The sequence below is a fragment of the Mobula birostris genome, chromosome 19, assembly GCF_030028105.1.
Source record: "Mobula birostris isolate sMobBir1 chromosome 19, sMobBir1.hap1, whole genome shotgun sequence".
NCBI lineage: Eukaryota > Metazoa > Chordata > Chondrichthyes > Myliobatiformes > Myliobatidae > Mobula > Mobula birostris.
This window is the reverse complement of record NC_092388.1, coordinates 11,602,296-11,629,607: the sequence shown is the minus strand read 5'-3', so window position 1 is coordinate 11,629,607 and position 27,312 is coordinate 11,602,296. Positions and strand designations below refer to the sequence as shown.

The 27,312-nt window shown below is 41.7% G+C and overlaps 1 long non-coding RNA gene across 1 annotated transcript; it reads right to left on the bottom strand.

Annotated features, from left to right (window-relative positions):
- Positions 1-17,848: 17,848 nt before the first annotated feature.
- On the bottom strand, positions 17,849-26,285 carry LOC140212308 (uncharacterized). The gene is made up of 3 exons (XR_011889689.1): positions 26,059-26,285; positions 22,731-22,813; positions 17,849-18,206 (listed from the first exon to the last, which is right to left on the bottom strand). It is a non-coding gene; the product is annotated as an uncharacterized lncRNA (long non-coding RNA).
- Positions 26,286-27,312: the final 1,027 nt, after the last annotated feature.

Here is a 27,312-nt window from a genome sequence, read left to right as displayed (position 1 = left end):
GTGACATTGTGACCTGGCCCGACAGCTGCTTTTCCCTTAATGTCAGCAAAGCAAAAGAGCTGATCATTGCGAGGGGGTGGGGGTGCCGTGTACGTGACCCTGTCTACATCAATGGTTTTGTGGTTGAGAGCTTCAAATTCAATGTTCAAAATAAATTCATTATCAAGGTATATATGTCACCATATACAATCCTGGGATTCATTTTCTTGTAGACTTATTTAATAAATCGATAGAATACTAACCATAACAGAATCAGTGAAAGATCACCCATTCCACCAGAGTGCAGAAGACAACAAACTGTGCAAATACATAAAGAAGGAAATGATAATAATAATAAATAAGCAATAAAGATCGAGCACATGGGATGGAGCCCTTGAAAGAGAGTCCATAGGATGTGGGAAGTGAAGTTATCCCCTTTGGTTCAGGAGTCTGATGATTGAGGGGTAATAACGTTCCTGAACTTGGTGGTGTGAGTCCTGAGGCTCCTGTACCTCCTTCCTTATGGTAGCGGTGAGAAGAGAGCATGACTTGGGTGGTGGGGGTCATTGATGATAAACGTTGCTTTCCTGTGACAGCGTTTTATGTTGATGTGCTCAGTTGTTGGGAGGGCTTTACCTGTGATGGACTGGTCCCTGTTCACTAAATGTAAACGTCACTGGTAGCCTGCTCTACTCCAGCCATCTTGATATCACAGCTAAGAAACTCACCAATGCCTCTGCTTCCTCAGGAAGCTCCAAAAAAATTTGGCACGTCCCTGTCGACTCTTGCCAATTTTTATCAATGCATCATAGAAAATCTCGTGTCTATGCAAGGCAAAACAGTGTCGACTGTACCAATGATGCCTCCCTCTCTTTAAACAGCTGAACAACTGTACAAATGCTCTGAACGAATTTTATGCACGTTTCGAGGCTTGCGACACATCACCGGCCACAAAAGCTACCCCTGTCTGTAACAGCAGCGCATGTGAGAAAAACTCTGCAGAGAGTCATCCGCTGTAAGGCGGCTGGGCCAGACAACATCACAGGTCGAGTATTCGGAGTGTGCCACCAACTCACCGATGTCTTCATGCGTATTGTTAATACATCACTCATCCGGGCTGCTGTCCCCACACGCCACCATCATCCCTGTACCAAAGTACTCCACACCTTCTGAAGTAAACGACCTCCGCCCACTGGCACTGATAACAGTCATCATGAGGAGCTTTGAACTGTTGGTAATGGCACATCAAAAACTCCAGTCCTGTCACATCTGGCTCACACCAATATGCTTACCGACGGATCCGCTCCACAACAGGGGCCGTAGCATCTGTTATGCATCTGGCTTTGACGCACCCAGGATGCAAACTTTGTCAGAATGCTGTTTCTGGATTTCAGTCTGTCATTCAACGCTATTGTCCCACGTTCCTTGGTGAACACACTCCTACTCTTCAGTCTAATACACATCTGTGCGACTGGGTGTTGGACTTCCCAACCAACAGACCTCAGACAGTCAGGATGCATGACCGCTCCTCCCTCCCCATCACCCTCAACATGAGTGCGCGCCCCCCCCCCCCCAGGGCCGTACACTCTACTCACACGCGACTGCATGGTCCACCACCCGCGTAATCACATTGTCAGTTTTGCCGATGACACAACAGTGGTGGGGCTTATCACCAAAAAAGACAAGATGACCTTCAGGGAGGAGGTGGAAAAGCTCAGAGCCTGATGCCTCTTCCTCAGTGTCAACATGACCAAGGAGATGGTAATCGACTTCAGCAGAACTTGTACCACTTACACGTCTCTTGACATGTATACTTTATACCTTATTGTCGCCAAACAATTGGTACTAGAACGTACAATCATCACAGTGATATTTGATTCTGCGCTTCCCACTCCCTGGATTACAAAAACCGAGAGGCAGGTCCGGATATTTGGAGGGTACGGCCCAGATCCGGGTCAGAATCCGTTCAGCAGTCTTATCACAGTTGGAAAGAAGTTGTTCCCAAATCTGGCCATACGAGTCTTCAAGCTCTTGAGCCTTCTCCCGGAGGGAAGAGGGACAAAAAGTGGGTTGGCTGGGTGGGTCGTGTTCTTGATTATCCTGACAGCACTGCTCCGACAGCGTGCGGTGTAAAGTGAGTCCACGGATGGAAGATGTAAGCTACCTTACGTATTTATATTTATTATGTTCTTTATCCAATTGTGTTATTTTTTTGTGCGGCATTGGATCTAGAGTAACAATTATTTCATTTTCCTTTACAAGTGCACTGGAAATTACACTGAACAATCTCAACATCTTGTTTGGATGCATAATGGCTTGAGGTGGAGAGGGGCTTGTTTTGATGTTGTTCTGTTTTGCCGTTGTTGTTGTTGTTTATGTTGTTCTGCTGAACATAGTGGGCATGCTATGTTGGTGTCCAAATGTGTGACGACACTTGCAGGCTCCTCTCAGCACATCCCTAGGTTTGATAACTCAAACAAAGCACTTCATTATGTGTTTCATTGTACATATGATAAGAAAATGAACCTGAATCCAGTTCTAAAACTATTCTTCTTCTTAAGCCCATCACCCTTATTGTGGCATAGGCCGCTGACAGCAGATCACCAGAGTCCTCTGTCCTGAGACAGTCCTTCAATTTGTTCCCAGGTGTAGCCCATCTTCTTGGTGCATCCTTCCTCTCCCAGGGATGAGGTCTCTGGAACTTCTGTTGGGGTTTCTGTAGCTCTGGGTTTTTATGGAATGTGGTTGGTAGCCCCATGCCAGCCTTCGTCCTTTTGCAGCCGGACTTGAGACCCCTGTCCATGATAGAGTTAGTTCTAAAACTATACCATTTTAAAAATTGTGCCTCCCTTCATTCTTCTGACTAAAATGAAACCAGTTCAAACCTCTCTAACTTAGTCCTATTGGGCACGTCTCTGCCCAGTTAAGCAAAGCGTTTGCATTCTCCTCTTGTGCATAATCAGCCATCGCTTATTACATTTGAATTTTGTCATCTGTACACTCTAAAATTATATATTTTATACCCAAGTCCAAATTATTAATGTTGGTGAATGATGGCAGTAATTTTAATGTAAATCTGTGGAGACTACCACTACATACTTTCCTCCAGTATGACAGGAATTGTTCAGCACCACTCTGTTTTCTGTCCCTTGGCCAATTTCATTTCCACTTTGTCACTGACCCTTTAGTTCAATCATCTTTAATATTGCCAATAAGTCTATTATGTGGTACTTTATCAAGTGCCTTCAGAAAGTCTATTTGCATAATATCAACTACACTGTCCTTGTGAAACTCTCTCCATTACTATGTCAAAAAACTACTGGCAGTCAAACCTGCCAGAATCTAGCCCAGAAAGTACTCTGGCTTTAGATGATTATCCAGAGCCTTAATGAAGGTGAGGGTCTCAAATTAGTGCTGCTTCTCAACGGTTTCTGATATGCCTTACTGAGATGGGTTAAGAACTGATGAATTGGGACCGGGCACAAATTTTTTCAGGAATGGGTTGTAAATCAGATTACAAATCATCATTCAACTTTGTACTGATTTTAGGCAGTTGTCCAAGGTGATTAAAGGGCCATCGTACTTTTGCAGTGGTCATTTAACTCCCCACCCCTTTCATTCAAGTGTGATCAGGCATAATTTGTTACTTTATGGATTTCTTTTCTGCCTGAGGAATGGCTGAAAGGAGCTCCAGTTCCTTTTCTACAGGACTCGACCTGGACTCGACCTGCCAGTCATGAGGGTCGGCACAGTAGCCTCGCGGTTAGCGCCGTCGCTTTACGGCGTCAAAAGTCACCAATTAGGGTACAGTTCTTGCCACTGTCTGCAAGGAGTTTGTATGTTCTGGTGACTGTGTGGTTTCCCTCCAGGTGTCTTGGGTTCCTCCCTCAGTCCAAAGTTATACGAGTTATAGACAATAGACAATACGTGCAGGAGTAGGCCATTCGGCCCTTTGAGCCAGCACCGCCATTCACTGTGATCGTGGCTGATCATCCACAATCAGTATCCAGTTCCTGCCTTATCCCCATAATCTTTGATTCCGCTATCTTTAAGAGCTCTATCCATCTCTTTCTTGAAAGCATCCAGAGACTTGGCCTCCACAGCTGGGTTAGTAAATTTTTGGCATGCTATGTTAGTGCCAGAAGCATGCCAACACTTAGGGGCTGCCCTCAGTACATCCTGGACTGTGGTTGCTGATGCAGAATGATGCATTTCACTGTATATTTTGATGTTTTTGATGTACATCTGATGTCAAGGTGATAAATAAAGCTAATCTTTATCCTTTGAAATACACCATTAATTAGATGGCATTTGCAGGATGTAATTGAAATTGGAAAACGAGGTCAGGTCGTTTAAACATTAACAAGTCCAAAGAAAATAAATTAGTTTGCTAGAGCAGTTAAAACAACTTTGGCTTTTGTTGGTTGACTTTATGCAACTTGTACAGTGATCCGCTTGTTAGTTAAAAATGATGTAATGAAATAAGGAATAACGCACAATGCTGGGAAACTCAGCAGGTCAGGCAGCATCTATTCAGAGGAATGAACAGTCAAATGTTTTGGGCTGAGAGAAGATAAGTTCATAAAGTAAGGTTCATGAAACAACATCGTGATTGTGTCAGTAGCGGGACCACGTCTTTCACATTTCTCTGTGGGAGACCTGCTTACTGTTGACCTGGGCCCAAACTACTGATATGATTTCCTAGTTGTCTGGGCTGCTGCTGTACCTTTATTTCACTAGGGGACTCCGCGTGAACTCTACCAGGTAACGCACACTTCCACAGGCTTCCCAGCCTGAAGAATGGATTATCTTAGCAGGCATTCACAGTGGAACAAAGGAATACAATAGATCAATGGAAAAACTACACACAAAGACTGACAAACAGCCAAACCAAAGTGGAAAAGAAGACGAGTTGTTCAAACACAAAAAAATAAAAAAGTGAATAATGCTGAGAACTTGAGTTGTAGAGCCTTTGAAAGTAAATCCATAAATTGTGTAATCCATTCAGAGTTGAGGTTGTTCAACTGGTTCAAGAGCCTGAAGGTTAAGGGGTAATAACTGTTCCTCAACCTAAGGCTTCTGTACCTTCTGCCCAATGACAGCAGTAAGAAGAGAGCATGAACTGGATGGTGGCATCCTTGATGACAGATAAAGCACTAGTTGAATAAGACTGTACACTTAAATAACATTGTAGTCTGAATGTTAGGCTTAAATTGATTATAAGATCATAAGATATAGGAGCAGAATTAGGCCATTTAGCCAATCAAGTCTACCCTGCCATTTCATCATGGCTGATCCACTTCTCTTCTCAGCCCCAACCTCCTGTTTTTTCCCCATATGTCTTCATGCCCTAACCACTCAAAAAACTATCAAACTCTGCCTTAGATATACAGAAAGACTTGGCCTCCACAAGCTGCCTGTGGCAAAGATTTCCAAAGATTCACTACTCTCTGGCAAAAGAAATTCCTCCTCCTCTTCGTTCTAAAAGGATTCCCCTCTATTCTGAGGGTGCGTCCTCTGATCTTAGACACTCCCACCATAGGAACTATCCTCTCCACATCCACTCTGTCAAGGTCTTTCAATATTCAACAGGTTTCAATGAGCTCACCCCTCATTTTCTGAATTCCAGAGAATATAGGCCCAGAACCATTAAATGATCTTCATATGACAGGCCATTCAATCCTGGAATCATTTTCATGAACCTCCTTTGAACCCTCTTCAGTTTCAGCACATCCTTTCTAAGATAAGGGGCCCAAACTGCTCACAGTACACTAAACGAGGCCTCACCAGTGTTTTTTAAAGTCTCGACATTACATCCTTGGTTTTATTTTCTAATCCTCTTGAAATAAATACTAACATCACATTTGCTTTCCTTACTGCAGACTCGACCTGCAAATGACCTTTAGGGAATCCTGCATAAGGGCACCCAAATCTCCTTGCACCTCAGATTTTTATATTTTCTCTCCAATCAGAAAATAGTCAACCTTTCATTTTTTTTCTACCTAAGTGCATGATCATACACTTCCCAACACTGTATTCCATCTGCCATTTCTTTGCACATTCTCCTAAATGGTCTAAATCCTTCTGTAGCCTCTCTACTTTCTCAAAACTACCTGTTCCTCCACCTATCTTTGTATTGTCCACAAACTTTGCAACAAAGCCATCAATTCTACCATCCAAATTATTGACATATGACATACAAATAATCAGTCCCAACATAGAGCCCTGTGGAACACCACTTTTTATAGACAGCCAACCAGAAAAGGCTTTTTTTATTTCCACTCTTTGCCTCCTGTCAGTCAATCAATCTTCTATCCATGCTAGAATCTTTTTTGTAATACCATGAGCTCATAGCTAATTAAGCAGCTTCATGTGTGGCATCTTGTCAAAGGCCTTCTAAAAATCCAAGTACAACATCTACTGATTCTCCTTTGTCTATCCTACTTGTTATTTCTTCAAAGAAGAGGAAACCCTGCTGACTATGGTCTATTTTGTCATGTGCCTTCAAGTACCCTGAGACCTCATTCTTAATATTCGACTCCAACATCTTCCCAAGGTCAGACTAACTGGCCTATAGTTTCCTTACTTCTGCCTCTCTCTCTTCTTGAAGAGTGGAGTGACACTTGCAATTTTTCAGTCTTCTGGAGCCATTCCAGAATCTAGCGATTCTTGAAAGATCATTACTAATGCCTCCATAATCTCTTTAGCCACCTCTTTCAGAATCTTGGGGTCTACACCATCTGGTCCAGGTGACCTATCTACCTTCAAACCTTTCAGTTTCCCAGGAACCTTCTCCCTAGAAACGGTAACTTCACATACTTCGTGACCCCTGATACCCTAACTTTCACCATACTGGTTGTGTCTTCCACAGTGAAGACTGATGCAAAATACTTATCCAGTTTGTCTGCCCCCTTTACTACCTCTCCAGCATTGCTTTCCAGTGGTCTGATATCCACTCTTCCCTCTCTTTTGTACTTTACGTATCTGAAGAAACTTTTGGTATCCTCTTTAATATTATTGGCTAGCTTACTTTCATATTCTGTATTTACCTTAATGACTTTTTAAATTGCCTTCTGTTGGTATTTGAAAGCTTTCCAATTCTCTAACTTCCCACTAATTTTGTTCCATTATGTGCCCTCTCTTTTGGCTTTTATGTTGGATTTCACCTTGCTTGTTAGGCATCATTGTGTCGTCTTGCCTGAATACTACTTCCTCTTTGGGATGAAAGATATTATGTGTAAGATACCTTTAAATACCACTTGTCATACTATGTCACTTTCTCTTTCTCTTATTATCGTGATAGAATAAATCTGCCTGAATGAGTTGATTCTGTTTCACAGAGTACCTTTTCTTCCACGCACTCTGCTACAAATTGAATGCCAAAGCTAAGAATTGGTTGGGAAGAAAACCACTTTGCAGCATTTTCTGTGTATTTTGATAATGCCATAAAATTTGACAATTTGGGAGGAAATTAGCCATAATATTACAGACATAATTCAAAATTAATTACCAGAGAGTCTGAAGAGATTTATAACAAATCGTCCATGTCAGGGATTCGCAGCATATTTTATATCAGAATTTCTATTAAAAATCAGAAGTTTTTGTTGCTTTCTTTTGTGGCTAAATACTAAACGTCATTCACTGAGAGGATCCAATATTCTCTTTGTATGTTTTTTCCTACCTTTGTTTATTACTAGATAGTTCCTTGAAAACTTTTTGTTCTTGTAATGGGTTTTGATGCTACTTGGCTGCCATTTTGTTCAAAGTTCAAAGTAAGTTTATTATAAAAGTGCATATCCCACGCACAATTTCCAGATTTATTTTCTTGCAGGCACCCACAGGAAAACGGAAATTCAATAGAATCCACAAAAATCACGCACAACAAACATCAAAATAATAAAGTAAATAAATAGTATATAGAACATGGGTTACTGATTTCTTGAGGGTGAGTCCACAGGCTGCAGGGTCAGTTCAACGCTGAGGCAAGTGACGCTGGTTCAGGTGCCTGATGGCTGTAGGGCGACAACTGCTCCAAAATGAATGAACCTCTGTCGATCAGGGTCGACCATGGATGTTGTGTCCTAGCTGTCTAGATACATAAGCCTGGGCAGTGCAATATAGAGAGTAAGCTGTTGCCCGTGTAACAAGCTCCCCTTCTCCATGCATCTGATGAACCCAAAGAAATGGCAGAGACCCATAGAGTTTGGTACCAGTAGCACTGAACTCAATGCAGGACTGCATTAGGGACTCTCGCTCTGGATTTTACCCTCTGGGTTTACTCCTGAACCTCTCCCCATGAGTGGGTACAGGCGCAAGGTAACGAAGGTTTGAGAGCAGGGTTTTCCACCTCCGAGGTGAGCTGCCAACCACGGCTGATGAGCCCTATCTTCCTGAAGTGATTGGCTTTAAGGAGCCAGAAGCCTGCCTTTGCCCCTTCTCCTCTCAGTAGGAACAGTTCCGCCAGGCTAAGTAGCTTAGCCATGTGTGAAGGTTGTCCGAGGCTATTTGTGGTGCATGCCATTGGGAGCATTTAATAGGTAGTGGGAGCTTGTCCCTGGCTGTAACAACCTTATGGAACCTGTCACTTATCCACAGCTGCCAGATCCAACTCTTTGCTAATGCCTCATGGCCCCTTCCCATTGCTAACTTAGCTAAAGTGGTTACGTCATTTAACTCTACACTGAATTTACAGTGACCAATGTGATAGCTTTCATAAAAAAAAAACTGTTTATGTTCAGAAGTCTCTTATTCATGGAACACATTAAGTAAAATTCAAAGTAAATTTATTAACAAAATACATGCAGTTCTGTGCAAACGTATTCAGCACCCTAGCTATATAAGTGTGTCGAAGATTTTTGCATAGTACTGTAGTAATCTTAGGTATTGCACTGTACTGCTGCTGCTAGGAAAGAAACAAATTCTATGATGTATGAATGATGATAAACCGGACTCTGATAATAGTCATAGTCATACTTTATTGATCCTGAGGGAAATTGGGTTTCATTACAGTTGCCCCAACCAAGAATAGAGTATAAATATAGCAATATAAAACCATAAATAATTAAATAATAATATGTAAATTATGCCAGAATTAGGACCAGCCTATTGGCTCAGGGTGTCTGACCCTCCAAGGGAGGAGTTGTAAAGTTTGATGGCCACAGGCAGGAATGACTTCCTATGACGCTCTGTGCTGCATCTCGGTGGAATGAGTCTCTGGCTGAATGTACTCCTGTGCCCAACCAGTACATTATGTAGTGGAGAGGAGACATTGTCCAAGATGGCATGCAACTTGGACAGCATCCTCTTTTCAGACACCACCGTCAGAGAGTCCAGTTCCATCCCCACAACATCACTGGCCTTATGAATGAGTTACAAAGGCCTTACGAATAGCCTTACAAAGGGTCTCTGTTGTGGACTGAGAAGGGGGCAGGGAGACAGGAATCATGATTGGGAAAAGGGGAAGGGAGAAGGGAGGGAGTGGGAAGCACCAGAGAGACATTCTGTAATGATCAATAAACATTTGTCTCGACTCAAATTACCTTGCCTGGTGTCATGGGCTGGGTGTGTCTGCACCTGTGCTGCCCACCACCCTGGCACTCGCTGTGGTGATGGGGGTTCATTGGTTTGGCAAACAGACAGAAGGTTCTGTGGGCAGGAACAAGATTCCCGGATGGAATGTTGCCTCCTGGGTGCCAGGGTCTGGGATATCTTGGATCGAATCCTCAGTATTCTTGAGTGGGAGGGTGAACAGCCAGAGGTCATGGTCCATGTAGGTACCAATGACATGGGTAGGGCGAATGACAAGGTTCTGCATAGGGAGTTCAGGGAGTTGGGTGCCAAGTTATTAAGGGCAGGACCTCCAGGGTTGTGGTCTCAGGATTGTTACCTGTGATAAGTGCTACTGAGGCTAGAACTAGGCAGATTATACAGTTTAATACATGGCTAAGGAGTTGGTGTTGGAGGGAGGGCATTAGATTTTTACAACAATTGGCTCTCTTCCAAAGAAGGTGGGACCTGTACAAAAGGGAGGGTTTGCACCTGAACTGCAGGGGGCCTAATATCCTAGCAGGAAGGTTTGTTACTGTTGCATGGTGGGGTTTAAACTAGAGTTGCAGGAGGATGGGAACCAAAGTGCCAGACCTGTTAGTGGAGAGGTTGTGGAGGAAGATGTTGGTAAGACCTCAGATAAAGTCAAGAATCAAAAGGTTGAGCATAGTGCAATAAAATCAAAAAGGGTGAATACAGAACTGAAGGTGTTGTATCTGAATGAGCACAGTATGCAGAATAAGGTAGATAAACTTGCAGCACAGTTGCAGGTTGGCAGGTATGATGTTGTAGACATTACTGAATCATGGCTGAAAGATCATAACTAGGAGCTTAACATCCAAGAATAAACATTATATTGAAAGGATAAGCAGAAAGGCAGAGAGGTCGATGTTGCTGTGTTGGTAAAAAAAAATGAAATCAAATCATTAGAAAGAGGTGACATAGGGTCAGAAAATGTTGAATCATTGTGGATAGAGCTGAGGATCTTCAAAGGTAAAGATACCTGATGGGAGTTGTATACAGACTCCCAAACGGTAGTAAGGATGTGGTCTACAAATTACAATGGGAGATAGAAAATGCATGCCAAAAAAGGCAATGTTACAATAGTCATGGGAGACTTCAATATGAGGTAGATTGGGAAAATCAGGTTGGTGCTGGATTACAGGAGGGTGAATTTCTAGAGTGGCTACGAGATGTTTTTTTAAGAAACCCATGGCTGAGCTCACTACAGGATCAGCTATTCTGGATTAAGCATTGTGCAATAAACCAGAATTGATTAGAGAGCTTAAAGTAAAAGCACTCTTGGGGGTAAGTGATCACAATATGATCCAAGTTCACCCTGAAATCTGAGAAGTAGAAACTAAGTCAGATGTATCAGTATTACAGTGGAATTAATGGAATTACAGAGGCATGAGAGAGCAATTGGTCAGAATTGATTGGAAAAGAATTGACCTTTAGGGAATCCTGCACAAGAACTCCCAGTCTCTTTGCACCTCAGTGTTCTGTATTTTCCCTCCATTAAGAAAATAGTCAACCCTTTCACTTTTTTCTACCACCATGCATGACCATACACTTCTCTGAACTGTATTCCATCCTAATCCGTCTACGTCCTTTTGTAGCCTCCCTATTTCCTCAAAACTACCTGCCCCTCCATCTTTCTTCATATCGGCTGCAAACCTTGAAACAAATCCGTCAATTCCATCATCCAAATCATTGGAGTATAATGTAAAAATTATGGGTCCCAACACAGTCCTCTATGGAACACCACCAATCATCATCAGCAGCCAGCCAGAAAAGGCTCCCTTTATTCCCACTCTTTGCCTCCTGCCAATTAGCCAGTCGGTGGTGAGGAAGGCAAATGCAATTTTAGCATACATTTCAGGAGGACTAGAATATAAAAGCAAGGATGTAATGTTGAGACTTTATAATGCACTGGTGAGACCTCACTTGGAGTATTGTGAGCATGTTTGGGCCCTTTATAGGAACATAGAAAACCTACAGCACAGTACAGGCCATTCGGATCACAATTACCTAGGTTTACCCACAGCCCTCTATTTTTTCTAAGCTCTATGTACCTATCCGGGGTCTCTTAAAAGATCCTATCATATCCACTTCCACTACCATTGCCGGCAGCCCATTCCACACACTCACCACTCTCCGCGCCTCTGCGTATAATAAAAAAAACAACTTACCCCTGACATCTCCTCTGTACCTTCTTCCAAGCACCTTAAAACCGTGCACTCTCATGCTAGCCATTTCAGCCCTGGGAAAAAGCCTCTGACTATCCACATGATGAATGACTCTCATCATCTTGCACACCTCTGTCAGATCACCTCTCATCTCTTTCGCTCCAAGGAGAAAAGGCCGAGTTTACTCAACTTATTCTCATAAGGCATGCTCCCCAATTCAGGCAACATCCTTGTATATCTCCTCTGCACCCTTTCTATGGTTTCCACATCCTTCCTGTAGTGAGGTGACCAGAACGGAGCACAGTACTCCAAGTGGGGTCTGATCAGGGTCCTCTATAGCTGCAACATTACCTCTCCGCTCTTAAACTCAATCCCACAATTGTTGAAGGCCAATGCACCGTATGCCTTCTTAACCACAGAGTCAACCTGCGTAGCAGCTTTGAGTGTCCTATGGACTCAGACCCCAAGATCCCTCTGATCCTCCACACTGCCAAGAGTCTTACCATTAATACTATATTCTGTCATCATATTTGACCTACCAAAATGAACCATCTCACACATATCTGGGTTGAACTCCATCTGCCACATCTCAGCTCAGTTTTGCACCCCATTGATGTCCTGGGGTAACCTCTGACAGCCCTCCACACTATTCACAACACCCCCAAACTTTGTGTCATCAGCAAATTTACTAACCCATCCCTCTACTTCCGCATTTCACAAAAATCACGAAGAGTAGGGGTCCCAGAACAGATCCCTGAGGCACAACACTGGTGACCGACCTTCATGCAGATTATGACCTGTCTACAACCACTCCTTGCCTTCTGTGTGCAAGTCAGTTCTGGATCCACAAAGCAATGTCCCCTTGGATCCCATGTCTCCTTACTTTCTCAATAAGCCTTGCATGGGACACCTTATTTTAGAAAGGATGTGCTGAAACAGGAGAGGGTTCAAAGGAGGTTCACGAAAATGATTCCAGGGTTGAATGGCTTGTCATATGAAGAGAGTTTTATGGTTCTGCGTATGTATTCACTAAAATTCAGAGGAATGAGGGGTGACCTCATTGAAACCTATCGAATGCTGAAAGACCTTGATAGAGTGAATGTGGAGAAGATGGTTCCTATGGTGGGGGAGTCTAAGAGCAGAGAATACAGTCTCAGAGTAGAGGGGCATCCTATTAGAATGGAGATGAGAAATTTCTTTAGCCAGAGAGTGGCAAATCTGTGGAATTCCTTGCTACAGGCAGCTGTGGAGGCCATGTCTTTATTTATATTTAAGGCAGAAGTTGATAGACTCCTGATTGGTCAGGGCATGAAGGGATATTGGGAGAAGGCAGGAGACTGGGGCTGAGAGTGGAATCTGTTCAGTGCTGAGGTAAGTGAAGTTATCCCCTCTGGTTTAAGAGTCTGATGGTTGAGAGGTAGTAACTATTCCTGAACCTGGTAGTGTGGGTCCTGAGGCTCCTGTACCTCAAACAAAAGGGCTGTTTTAAATGAGTTAGAAGCTGGTGATTGACAACAGGCAAACAGCAGAAGACATGAAAGGGATGCTAATGAGCTATATGTGAGAATGGGGATAAAGAGTAATCAAGAAGCAAGGAGTTACACCAGACCGTCACAAGCCATGATAATGATTTAATGGAAATCACACCAGTGGTTCTACTTTGTTATGAGTTAGAGGAAATTTGGTATGTCACTAAAGACACTTGCAAATTTCTACAAAAGAGCCTTCTGCCTGTTTCTGTTTCTGTCACTGCCTGGTAAGTGGGCTCCAGTGCACAGGAGTGCAAGAGGCTGAACTCGATCAGCTCCATCATTGGCACATTCGTGGTGGAGCTGGTTAATATAATAATATTATTATAATATAATATTATTATTTCATTCTTTTTGTATATGTACATTTTGTTGTCTTTTGCACACTTTTTGTATACCCAAGTTGGTGTAGTCTTTTATTGATTCTATTTCGGTTATTATTCCATAAAGTTATTGAGTTTGCCTGCAAGAAAACAAATCTCAGGTTGTATATGGTGGCATATAAGTACTTTGATAATAAATTTACTTTGAACTTTTGAACTTTGAACCACCGACCACAGAGGACAGCTTCAAATGGTGATGCCTCTAGAAAGCAACAGCCAGGGCTCAAATGAAAGGCCTCTCACCCATCCAGGACATGCCCTCTTGCCATTACTACCGTCCAGGATATGCCCTCTTGCCATTACTACCGTCCAGGACATGCCCTCTTGCCATTACTACCTTCCAGGACATACCCTCTTGCCATTACTACCTTCCAGGGCATGCCCTCTTGCCATTACTACCATTGTGGAGGAAGTGCAGGAGGCTGAACACCCATACTCAATGATTCAGGAACAGTTTCTTCCCCTCTGCCATCAGATTTCTGAATGGTCCGTGAACCCTACCTCATTATTACTCTTTTGCACTATTTAGTTATTTTTTGTGGCTTTTAGTAATTTTTAAGTCTTCCACTGTACTACCACTGCAAAAAAAAAAATTCCACAATATAACCCAGTGATAAATAACTTGGTTCTGATTTGGAGCACTGGATTTTGCAAGATGAAATCCTGGACAACTTTAATCCACAGGTTAGCACCTGTGTTGCAATCTGTATGTAGGGATCTCTGAGGTGCCCGGAGCTGAAAGGCGGTGCTGTAGCGTGAAAGCTAGCCAATCGGAGAGAGCTGCTACATCCCTTGAATGGGCCAATCGACGACTGGCACGGCAGAAGCAGCTTTCGACCACAAGGAAGTTAACCCTTCACATTACACTCCTTTTTTTCAATTCCCCATTCTGGTTCCCCTCTTACCACTTCTCTTCTCCTCATCTGCCTATTACCTCCCTCTGGTGTCCCTCCTCCTTCCCTTTCTACCACTGTCCACTCTCCTGTTCTATCAGATTCCTCCTCCTTCAACCTTTTACCTTTTCCACCTATCACCTCTAGCTTCTCACTTCGTCCTGCACCTTCCCCCCCCTGTTTATCTAGCCCTGATAGATCTCAGCCCAAAATGCAGACTGTTTATTCCCCTCCCTGGATGCTGCCTGACCTGTCGAGTTCCTCCAGCATGCTTTGTGTGTCGCAGAGCCTGTCTTACAGGTGGTACATTAGGAATCTGCCCCTTTACCCCTTTAAATCTAGAATGAAGTATTGACATTTTTTTTTCTGGCATCTCTTGTGAGATATTCAGCTCTGCTGACATGTACAGAATGGTAAGGTAGGTTCTTATTGATGGAGCAGTGCGCACCATAGCTCAAAATGTCACTTTCACACATTGAAATAATTGTGCTCTGTGTTTTCAAGACAGATGATGACACATTGTACAAGCAACAGTGACTCGGCCTCCTTTGAAGGCATTGGGATGAATGCTTCATCCATGATGGTTTTCAAAACCTTTCAAGATAAAATCTCATCGAGAAGAACATCTCTCTCCCCCTACCCTCTCTCCCCACTACATCACGCCCCCGACTCTGTGCTGTCGCTCTGCCCTCCCCCAACCCCCTCACAGCTCACCCCCTCCCTAACCCCCCAATATACATTTATTCGGAACATACACAGCTTTCTCCAACATTGTAGCAACAGACGTTCAGTAGTAAAGTACCCTGCATTACCAGCTGTAGTTGGTGAATGATATCTGTTATCTGTCAAGTAGGGGACCATGCACAGTTCTGATTTGATGGAGACAGACGTGAGAGTATGGAGGAACATCTGGAAAACTTCTGAAATGCCTGCTTCGCTGCCGCTGCTACTGTGTGGTAACCGGAATCTCCGGAGCAGAAGGCCCCGAATCCTTAGCTTTGCTTGTTTCAGTGGCTGGGGCTAGGTCGAAGGCGCTCGGCAGAGGATGGCGCTCGGGAGGCTGTATCGGAGGGGCTGGTTGGAGGCTCGAAATTTTCAGACGGATGGACTCAGTGTCGGCTGTGGTCGGCTGCTTCCAAGGCACCAGCAAGTTGATTGGGGCAGGAAGCTGTTGCCCAACAGTTTCTAAACATCGTCAGTTGCATACACTTGCTTGGCCATTGCACACTACATTGTGCTTCAAGCAGACAGATTTTAAATAGCATCAGTTGCTTGTGTTTGTGTTCAAAAAGCAGTGACTTTTGTCACCGATAGCTGGCAAGAAAAAAGCAGTAGGACAATTCAGGACTGTTTTGCTCACTGCGGTTTCAAGCATTCAGGCTTGGAGAGGCCAGAAACAGCTGGGGGTGAAAATGAAATTATGTCATTACTTCAACAAGTTAGAAAAAATGAAGTATTAGAAGGTATCGGCAATCATCTGAATGTTACAGTGAAAATGAAGATTTAGAGGATACAATCATCTACAGCATTATATGAAGGTAGTCCATTATCTGCGTTAGATGTCTGTGTTGATTTTGTTCATTTTCAGTCAAAGGAATATAATGCAGATGAATCCCTCCATTGATAAGTATTAGGAACTAGTACACAGCTTTATAGTATTACAGTGGTATTGGTAGTGTTCTAATTTGTTTTATATTTCATTTAAATACATAATTTATTACTCAGTTTGTCTTTTTCTATATACCTTTTCAACTATTTCCATGAAACATTGGCTAATTGGGCCAAGTGCTTAATTGAGCTAAAATGTACAGGTCCTGATGTGACCCAATTAATTGGAATCCGCTGTATATAATATAATATACACTCAGTGGCCACTTTATTAGGTACATCTGTTACCAGCTCATTAATGCAACTCTCTAATCAGCCAATCATGTGGAAGCAACTCTTTGCATAAAAGCATGCAGACATGGTCAAGAGGTTCAGTTGATGTTCAGAGCCAAAATCAGAATGGGGTAAGAATAGGACCTAACTGACTTTGACCATTGGTGGATTGATTGTTGGTGCCAGAAGGAGTGGTATGAGTATCTCGGTTATTGTTGATCTTCTAGGGGTTTCATGCAATACGAGTTTACAGAGAATTGTATGAAAAACAAAAAAAAAAAAAAAACATCCAGTGAGTGGAAATTCTGTGGGTGAAATCGCCTTGTTAATTAGAAAGGTCAGAGAAAAATGGCCAGACTGGTTCAAGCCGACTGGAAAATGACAAACTCAAATAACCACACATTTACAACAGTGAACTGGGAATCAGAATCAGGTTTAATATCACTGGCATTTGTCATGACATTTTTTGTTGTGCAGCAGCAGTATATTGCAATACATAAAACCGTAATTTACAGTAAGAAATGTATATATATTTATGAAAGTAAATTAAGTAGTGCAAGAGGAGAAAAGAAACAGTGGTGAGCTGGTGTTTGTGGGTTCAATGTTCATTCAGAAATCAGATGGCAGAGGGGAAGAAGCTGTTCCTGACTCACTGAGTCACTGAGTGTGTGCGTTCTGGCTCCTGCACCTCATTTGGCATTAGAAGTCTTACGTTTGGAATTGATGTATTACTGCAATCCTCCAATTTATAAGAAATTTCATAGCACTTGGCTGGAACCTGTGTGATCTAAATACCCACTCTGAACACTTCACCTATTCCAAAACAGTGATAAGTTGAAACTCATTCTAACTGCTCGCACGTCCGATGAAAATCCGCTCAACGCCTTGCTTCCCCCTCCTACCCTCTGCCAGATTACGTGGAAGAACAAGTTGCAAGCAGAGAAACACTGTAACAAGGAAAGATGTTTCATGAAATTGACTCTGATGGTTGCTAGGAGCACAGAAAGTCTTGAGAAATTGTACTGGATCACTAATGGAAAAAATCTTCAACGTTCTACACCTTTAGTATGTCTAATGCATGCTCCAGCAACCTCAATATGCCAAGCGATGATTTACTCTTCGTATAGACAGAATGGAAGAATTCTTATAAACAAGAAAGGGTCATTAGATCTTAACCCATGTATCTGCATTTGTTTTGTCTTATTTATTCTACCCTTTCCAGATAAAAATAATATAATTGTCAATTGAATCCATTTATATTATTTACTTGGGTTGTCTCCTCCAGTAACTTATTCCACAAAGATTTCTCTGAAAATAATTTTCTGGCTTGCTTTTTTCTTTTACCATTCAAATATAACCTTGTCTCCTCTGAAGCATTTGTCATTAGTAATAAAGACAAGCAAAACCTCTTTATCATCAAATAACAATTTTATTTTATTGAGATACAGCATGGAGTGAGCCTTCCGGCCCTTCGAGCCACGACACCCAGCAACTCCCGGTTTAACCCTAGCCTAATCATAGGACAATTTACAATGACCAATTAATCTACCATCCAGTATGTCTTTGGACTGTGGGAGGAAACCGGAGCACCCAAAGAAAATCTACGCGTTCATGAGGAGAACAGGCAGGGGCAGGAATTGTCACTGATACTGTAAAGCATTGTGTTAACTACTGCAGATCACCTCACAGTCTTATGTTCGTGAAAGGAAACAAGACAGGCTGTTTTGAAGTTTCCCCATAACAGAAGTCTGAAGGTTGGCATCATCTTAATTGTTCTCCCCAGCAGTCTCCGGTGGGCAATGATATCTGTAAAAGAAATGGCCAGAAGTACATAGATAGAATCTGATGCTTTGCACAGCAACAATTCAGCCTCTATTGATTTATATCCCAACACTCTGATACTACTCACATACCTTTTTTACTGCTAGGCTAAGCATTGTAATGAAAGTTTTGGAGATTTATTTTTCATTCCTACAGACATCTTCCCTTACCAGTGTATGAATGACTGCTCTATACACAGTTTCTCTTTAACACTTTGAATTAATATTTGTCCAGAATGAATTGTATTTATCATCCACCAGCATTATAGTCCTAACATTGTAGTAATTAGTACCTTTAAAAAAGTCCTTAAATTATTAATTAGTAATTCAAAGTGTGAAGTAAATTTATTATTAAAGTACATACGTATGTATCAACAAATAATGGCCTAATTCTGCACCAATAGTAAAGCCAAGAAACATAATAATCACCAACAACTTTGATGTGTGTTGCTTGAATTTCCAGCATCTGCAGAATTCCTGTTGTTTGTGTTTTTAAAACATAATAGATTGTAGTAATAAGTCATCTATAGTCCCTTAAGCATCTGGATTGCAAGTATTCAGCTCAATACTTGAATTACGTCAATTTTTAGAACTGAGATAAGGAATTTCTTTAGCCAGAGAGTAGTGAATCTGTGAAAATCATAGCCACAGATGGTTCCGGAGGCCAAGTTATTGGGTATATTTAAAGAGAGTGTTGATAGGTACTTGACTGGTCAGGGCATGAAGGGTTATGGGGAGAAGGCAGGAGATTGGGGCTGACAGGGAGTTGGATCAGCCATGCTGAAATGGTGGAGCAGACTCGATGGGCCAAATGGCCTAGCTCTGCTCTCATATTTTATGATCTTAAAGTAATATTGAATTTACTACTTTTCCCACAGACTGATAATTTCCTTCCCTCAGGTTGTTTTGTGATCATTTATATCATGATTATTTATGTTGGGGTATGTAATTATAGGTCAGCACAATATTGTGGGCTGAATGGCCTGTGCTGTGCAGTTGCTATTCTATGCTCTACATTCCCCTAGTTCTCATACACTTTTCATACTTAGGTCATTAGTGAAGCTTACACTGCAGCAGACTTTTTACTTTTCAGCTGTGGACAATGTGAGTATGAAGGCAAACCTGTTATTTTGTCGTTTTGTTGCTTCTTGCATTCGGCATTGTGGGCATATCATGGCGCCAAAATGTGTGGCGATACCCATGGGCTGCCCCCTGCACCTCTATCTGTTGTTCGTTAATGCAAATGATGCATTACATTATACATTTTGGTATACACGTGATAAATAGGATTGAATCTTGTATCCACCTCAGGAAAATATATTCTTCAGCTTGTACCATGATACTTTTCTGGTCAATACTGGATAATTTTTTATGATAATTATTAATGACAACTTTGATTTTGATCATCAAAATCAACACAACAGAATTTTTATTTTTCTTATTATCCATAAGAGAATTTCATTTTCCTCTTTGTGAGCTTTACAAAAGAAATATTCAATAATTATCTTTTTTTTTAATGCTATGCATCAATTCACATGGGTAAGTTTCCATTCTCAGTGTTACAGAACCTTTCTCTGCATGAGTGCTGATGGGGAGTTTATGTTTCTACCTTTGATGATTTTCTGTCCGTTGAGTTCTCTGCCTGTAGTGTTGAAAGAAAGCACATTACCCTTTGCTGTGTCAGCCAGTTTAGTTCAGGGTAAAGCTCAGAAATTCATTCTCTATTTAAGGAGCTATTAAATTTTGATTGTTTAAATGGAGCTTAAAATTAACAACGCCAGAGCACTATTGCATCTCCACAGCACTGTTAACGTGCCACAAAACCCAGAGGAGTGAAGAGAAATGGGACGTTGAGCCCAAGGATGATAGAGCTGTTGACACAAACAGAGAAGCTGATTTTGTAGGGGGTTCTAAAAAAAGAAAGATTAGAGATGTTGAGTGGTCAGGGAGCCAATGCTCAATAGTCAAAGGCAGCAAACAACGTCAGGGTAAAGAGTGGAAGGAGTAGCTGTTGCCCAAACTTAGGAAACAAAGAATTAGAGTTGGGAATTTGTAAGGTTTGAGAAGATCATAAACTACATCTCAAACCTACAGCTGGCAGCTTGCAAACTAAACAGCAGTGGGACTACAACCAGAGGTCATAGTTTCAGGGTGAAAGGTGAAAAGCTGAAGGGGAACATAAGGAGAAACTTCTTCAGTCAGAGCGTCGTGAGAGTGTGGAATGAACTGCCAGCACAAGTGGTGCATGCAAGCTCAATTTCGATGTTTAAGAGAAGTTTGGATAGGTACATGGACAGTAGGGGTATGGAGGGCTATGCTCCCAGAGCAGCTTGATGGCACTAGACAATTTGAGTGATTTGGCATGGACTAGATGGGCTGAAGGGCCCATTTCTGTGCTGTACTTTTCTAAGATTCTATGCAAGCTGCGTTTTGCTCCACTTTAGTTCAGAGTAAAGCTCCACTGTGTGATGAACTGAGGCTGGGGCTCTGCACTTTGTGTCTGTGGACTCACTTTAGCTCCGAATGCTGTTGCTTGTTTTTATTGTTTGGCATAATTTGTGTGTGTTTTTTTCTCTTTGTGCATTGGGTGTTTGTCAGCCATTTTCATGAGTTCTTTTAGGTTTCTTATTTCGTGGCTGCTTGTAAGGAGATGAATCTCAAGGTTTTATAATTTATTCAGAATTTGAACTTTGACTCTATGACTGATGTGACTCCTTCTCTTCATTTATCAGCATATTGGCATTGCTTGGACATCAGCATTTAATGTTCACCCCTAATAGTCCTTGAGAAGGAGGTGCCAAGCCATCCTCTTGAATTGCTGCAGACTGGTGAAGACGTTCCCTCCATGCTGTTGGAGATGGTGTTCTTCAATATATATCCAGCAATGATGAAGTAATAGTGACGCATATTCAAGTCAGGATGGTGTATGATGAGTTGGGAAACTACAGGTGATGCAGGCTAGAATTTGTACGTTTACCTCAGCTTCATGTACTTTCAGGAAGGTATTGGAGACCAGATGCCTAAGCATTTAACTTTACACTTTGAAACTCAGCACAACGGGGCATAAATATCCTGAGCTGTGGTGCCAGGTACCCTTCTCGTTTGGTGCCTCAGTTTGTCAGCATTGTAAACATTACAGATTCTGTGGATGCTGAACATCTAGAGTAACACTCTCAAAATTCTGGGGTCATCCAGCAGCCCAGGTCATATCTGTGGAAAGAAAATAAGAGCTGTATTTCAGGCTGAGACCCTTCGTCAGGACTCCGCAATAGCTGCTTGAACAGGTTTGTCAATCTAGTAATTGTAGGGAAGTGTTTTCTTCTTACTTATTTTACTTAATTTATATCAGTTATCTCCCTTCAGTAAAGATTTAGCTTTATTTGTCACATGTATATCAAAACGTTCAGTGAAATGCATCATTTTGTGATAAATCAAACCAGAGAGGATTGTGCTGGGTAGCCCACAAGTGTTGCCACACTTCCGATGTCAACATCGCATGCTCTCAGTTTACTAACCCTAACCCATACGTCTTTGGAAAGTGGGAGGGAACCGGATCATCTATATCTTTTTGTTATGAACTGTATCTTTGTCTTTTTTATGTATTCAAATATTATTGTTAGTTATCTCCATTAATAATTTTTTTAAAAATAGTCTCTGCTCATCAGTAATATCAGTGAAATGGTTGACGAGGCCTTTTACTATATGTGCTGTCAAAGATCAGTCAGCCTGGTGCAGCTTCTGCCTCCAAAGCCCCAGTTGCTGCTTGTGGACACCTCTGTACTGTTGGAGCTGGCTATGGTGACAGGGTCCAGAGGACAAATGGACCAACTGGGGCTGCAGGAGGTTAGTGTGGCTGAGATCCAAATGACCATCGAATCAATGAGTGGCAGCAAGTACAATAATCCTCAAAGACTCCCACCATCAGGCCATGTTCTCTTCTTATTACTACCAATTGGTTGTTTGCCAGTCTTTGTTTATGGGTAGTTTTTTGTAAGTTTTATTGTCTTTTCCCCTAAAATGCCTTCAATAAAATGAATCTCAAGGTAGTACATGGTGACATATTCATACTTTGATAATAAATTCACTTTGAACGACAATGTACTGATGATAACATCAGGAGGTCATGAAGCCATTTGTTTTGATGGAAAATATTTTACTCCAGAAACTTTGCCCTCAAGTTCTACTCAATGATCTTACACTTTAGTTTTTTTTTAATTGAGATACTGCACACAGTAGGGCCTTCTGGCCCTTCAAGCTGAGCTGCCCAGAACCCCTTAACCCTCAACTAATCACAGGACAATTTACAATAACCAATCAACCATTATGATTTTGGACAATGGAAGAAAACCAGAGCACCTTTCTTGTCCCCTTGATTGTAAAGGTAATCAATGACCAACTTGATTTGTCATATACGCGTGTTAGGAATTTGCTGTGGTGTGTTCGTGCGACATGCAAGAAAAAGCAACAACATTCAACAATTGTAAAGAATTAGATAAAAGATAACACTCACAGCACACTGGAGGAACTCAGCAGGTTGGGCAGCATCAGTGGAAACAATGAGTCGACGTTTTGGGCCGGAACGCTTCGTCAGGACTGAAGAAAGAAGGAGGGGGAAGGATTTGAAGAATGCTTGTAGGTTCAGCTGAAAGACCAGTAATTTGAAAGACAAGGGGGTGGGGGAGGGGAAGCAGGGACGTCATAGGCAGGAAAACCTATGGGTAGTAGAAGAAGGAGGCGGAACCATGAGGGAGGTGATAGGCAGCTGGGGGAGGGGGGCAGAGTGAAATAGGGATAGAGGAAGGGAGAGGGAGGGAATTACCAGAAGTTAGAGAATTCAATGTTCATACCAAGGGGCTGGAGACTACCCAGACGGTATATGAGGTGTTGCTCCCCCAACCTGAGTTTAGCCTCATCATGGCAGTAGAGGAGGCCATGTATGAACATATCCGAATGGGAATGTGAAGCACAGTTGAAGTGGGTGGCTACCAGGAGATCCTGTCTGTTGTGGCGGACGGAGTGGAGGTGCTCGACGAAGCGGCCCCCCAATCTGCATTGGGTTTCACCGACGTAGAAGAGGCCACACTGGGAGCACCGGATGCAATAGATGACCCCAACAGACTCACAAGTGAAATGTTGTCTCACCTGGAAGGGCTGTTTGGGGCCCTTTACTTATCTTAGATAAAAGATAAATTCAGAGGTTAAAGTGTGGATATGGAATAAAATGTTCATAAATACAGAAATACCAGCATGAATTTACATTGTAAACAGTATTATAAAAACTGGTTTAAAGTGGTTACTGTGCAGTGATAGGAGTAAGTAAAGGGGCGATAATCTTCCCCTTTTTAGTTTATTAAATCTGTCCGGTAATGCGCTGGTGTAATATTGCTCCTTTTTCCACTTTGGCAGGGTTTTGAAATATAGGTAAATGCTGATGGATTAAAACAGCTTTATTAACATGTACAGATGGAGTTGTATCATCAGTGAAGCACCCTGAGGTGATATGGGGTGAAGGTAATGTTAAAACTGATTCATACTTTTCACACTGCCATGTTGGAGAGCTACTCCCTGCCAATATTGTTTAAGGAATTACTCAGCTGGTCAAAGAATACTCTAATCCGAGAAGCAGTTATAGCAAAGTACAATCTCTAAAATGAACGTTACGGTCAATTTAAAAGCTAAAACCAAACAGCTGCATGAGAAAGTTGCATTTAAAAAGAAGCTAAGGTATATGAACAAAAATATTTTAAAGTAATATAAACAGAAGAAACTCATCAAAAGATGTTACTCTTAAGTCTTTTTTGTATTTGTTGGAATATTTATCCCACATGTATTGTAGTAATCTTCAAACATGTTCCATAATGTTGGTGTAATTTGGGTGATGAATACTGTGTGAAATCAGTACAATGTCTGATGTAACACAAACAAAAGATGCTGGAAATCAAAGTACCAAATGCAAATAGCTGGAGAAACTCAGCAGGCCAGGCAGCTTCTATGGAAAAGAGCAAACACTCGATGTTTCAGGCCGAGACCCCTCATCGGTACTGGAAACAAGAGGTGAGAAGTCAGAGAAATTAGGTGAGGTGAGGGGAAGAAGTAGTACAAGGTGGAAGGTGATAGGTGAAACCAGGAGAGAGGGAGGGATGAAGTGAAGAGCTGAGAAATCAATTAGTGAAGGAGATAAAGGGCTGGTGACAGGGGAATCTAATAGGAGAGGACAGAAGGCCTTAGAAGAAAGGGAAGGGGATGGAGCACCAGAGGCAGGTGATGGGCAGGTAAGGAGATAAGATGAATGAGGGAAACGGGAATGGTGAAGGGGGGAGGGCAATTACCTGAAACTTAAATGCAAACACGAGGAAATCTGCAGATGCTGGAATTTCAAGCAACACACATAAAAGTTGCTGCGTTCACCAGCAACTTTTACGTGTGTTACCTGAAACTTAAAGTTTTGTTCATAAAGTAAGTGCCCCCCCCCCCACTTCACCAATACTCATTCTCATTGGATTCCGGTTAAAAGGGGCACAATGGGATCAGTACATTTTGACCTAATTAAGTGTCTGCCCCAATTAGTCAAATTTCATGGAAATATTTTTAAAAAAATATAGAAAAGGCAAATTGCCATTTAATTGAGTAACAAATTGTGTATTTCATGAAATACAGAACAAATCAGAACTCTACCAATACTACTACAATACTATAAAACTATATTTGTTCCTAATAGTTATCAATGGAGGAATTCATGCAGTGCACACTGCCATGTTCTTGTGATTGAATGTAAATGAATGAAATCAGTTCAGACACTTAGTTAAGCTAATGGACTGCCTTCATGCAATGCTTTTGATGATTACATTCTCCAAATCTTTATTTTCATTGTAACATTCAAGATGATTGATAATACCTTCAAATTCTTTGTAGTCCCTAACTTCTTGAAGTAGTGAAATTGTTTCATTTTCACTCCTGCCATTTCTGGCAACTCTAAGCCTCAATGCTTAGAACCTCAGTGAGTAAAACAGTTCTGAATTGTCTTACTGCTATTTCTCACCAACTATCAGTGATCAAAACAATCACAGCTTTTTGAACACAAACACATGCAACTGATACTATTTCAAAACTGCAACACACATCAAAGTTGCTGGTGAACTCAGCAGGCCAGGCAGCATCTCTAGGAAGAGGTACAGTCGATGTTTCAGGCCAAGACCCTTCGTCAGGACCCTTCATCTGCAGTATTCCTGTTGTTTGCGTTTCTATTTCAAAACTGTTTGCTCTAAGCATGGTGTAATATCTAACAACTGCAGAAGTGTACTTGACTGATACTAGTTAGAAAGTGTTATGCAACGTCTCCTGTCCCAATTAAATGGCATAGTGTCCCAAATAAGCAAAGAGAATTGTCTTGATTATTTTTTGTTCTTTAATTGTTGTCCCAATTAAGCAGCTGGCCCGATTAACCAATGGTCCAATTAACCAGAATTGTGTGTGCATTGTTGTATGTTGTTGTATTTTTCTATAAGTGCCTGCAAGAAAATTGAATCTCCATGTAGTACATGGTGACAAATAAGTACTTCAATAATAAAGTTGTTGTGACTTTCACCATGTACCCTGTATCCACCAAAAAAGCTGCAATGCCATGATCTAATTTTATCGACTCAAAAATATGGAGAAGAATTTGTTAATTAGTAAAGCATTTGTAACTAAAGAAGTAGGCAGACTAGTAAATATTTGGAACTGGAGCTCAGTGGTTTTAAGCAAAAAGAAACAAGAACATGCAACTTAGTTTCATGAATCTTTGGTTAAATAATCACATTTGAAAACACATTCATTCAAATCAATATTTGATACACTACCTTCATGGTGCAGCAGCATCTTTGAACTGCCTCCGTAGTGGCGATCAATCACTTTGATTGCCAGCTTGTACTTTGCTCCATTCCTTTTATGCAATTTTTATTCTTCAGTGAATCGATTTTGGAGTTAACTGTCAGTTCTGGATTAAAACTTGAAAAGCCTCCTGGATTACTGACGGTAAAGTCACAGCGACTCACTTCTCTAAAGAAAGGTTTCAGCCCAGCTTAACTCCTCAGTAAGGAGCTGTGTTAATGATGGCTTGAAGTCACTCTGGCACAGGGCCAGCGGGGTTGCCTGGCAACACAACATTACTACAGAATTCTTCCACTGCATTGAATATCATCCTTTGCTAGTTGCACGTTACACAAATACAGGTGTATTGAGCCCTTTGCTAGGACAATGAAAGATAGGTCTTGTCTACAGCATTATTCTAATGGATTGCAACCACATTCAGGGCTAAAGCAGAAACTGTTTGGTTAATTCAGCAAATTGACAACTCGTGAAGGAGAGTGACATCTGCACTATTTTAATTTCTAAGTCTATCAGGGATAACAATGCTGTTCAATTAATCTCTTCCTGTGATGGCACTAGATAAAGAACTCTAGATCAATAGGTCTTCTGGACAGGTTAGACTGTTTCACTCCGCAAGGGGACAGGAAACAAAAGCAAAAGCATTTACCCATCTTTTTCCTTTCCTTCTCCGTTTCTGATGGACCTCCCTCCTCAGTTTGCTGCTGAGTAAAAGCTGCATAAATGGGACTGAGCGATGTACCAGCTGGCAATCAAAGTGACTGATCTCTGCTACAGATGCCAGTCAAGGGTGCAACCATGAAGGTTGTTTAGATAGGGGCCTTTTTCCTGCGGTGATTTGATCATCAGACATGGGAGTGGAGTAGGACTATTCAGCCCATTAGGTCTGCTCCTCCATTCAATCATGGCTGATTTATTTTTCCCCCATTCCTATTCCCTGCCTTCTCCCTGTAACTTTTGATGCCCTTACAAATCAAGAACCTATCAACCTCTATTTTAAGAAAAACTCAATGACTTGGGTATGATGCAGCTGGCTGTAGCAACAAATTCCACGCATTCACTACGAGCTATTTTTTTATAATGCTGTTTACATTATAGATACATGATGGTAGTTATGCACACATTATTCCATATATGTACTCTAAGTCTGTTTTTTATACAGTTTTAAAATTTTATTTATTGAGATACAGTGCAGAATAGGCCCTTCTGGCCCTTTAAATCAGCAA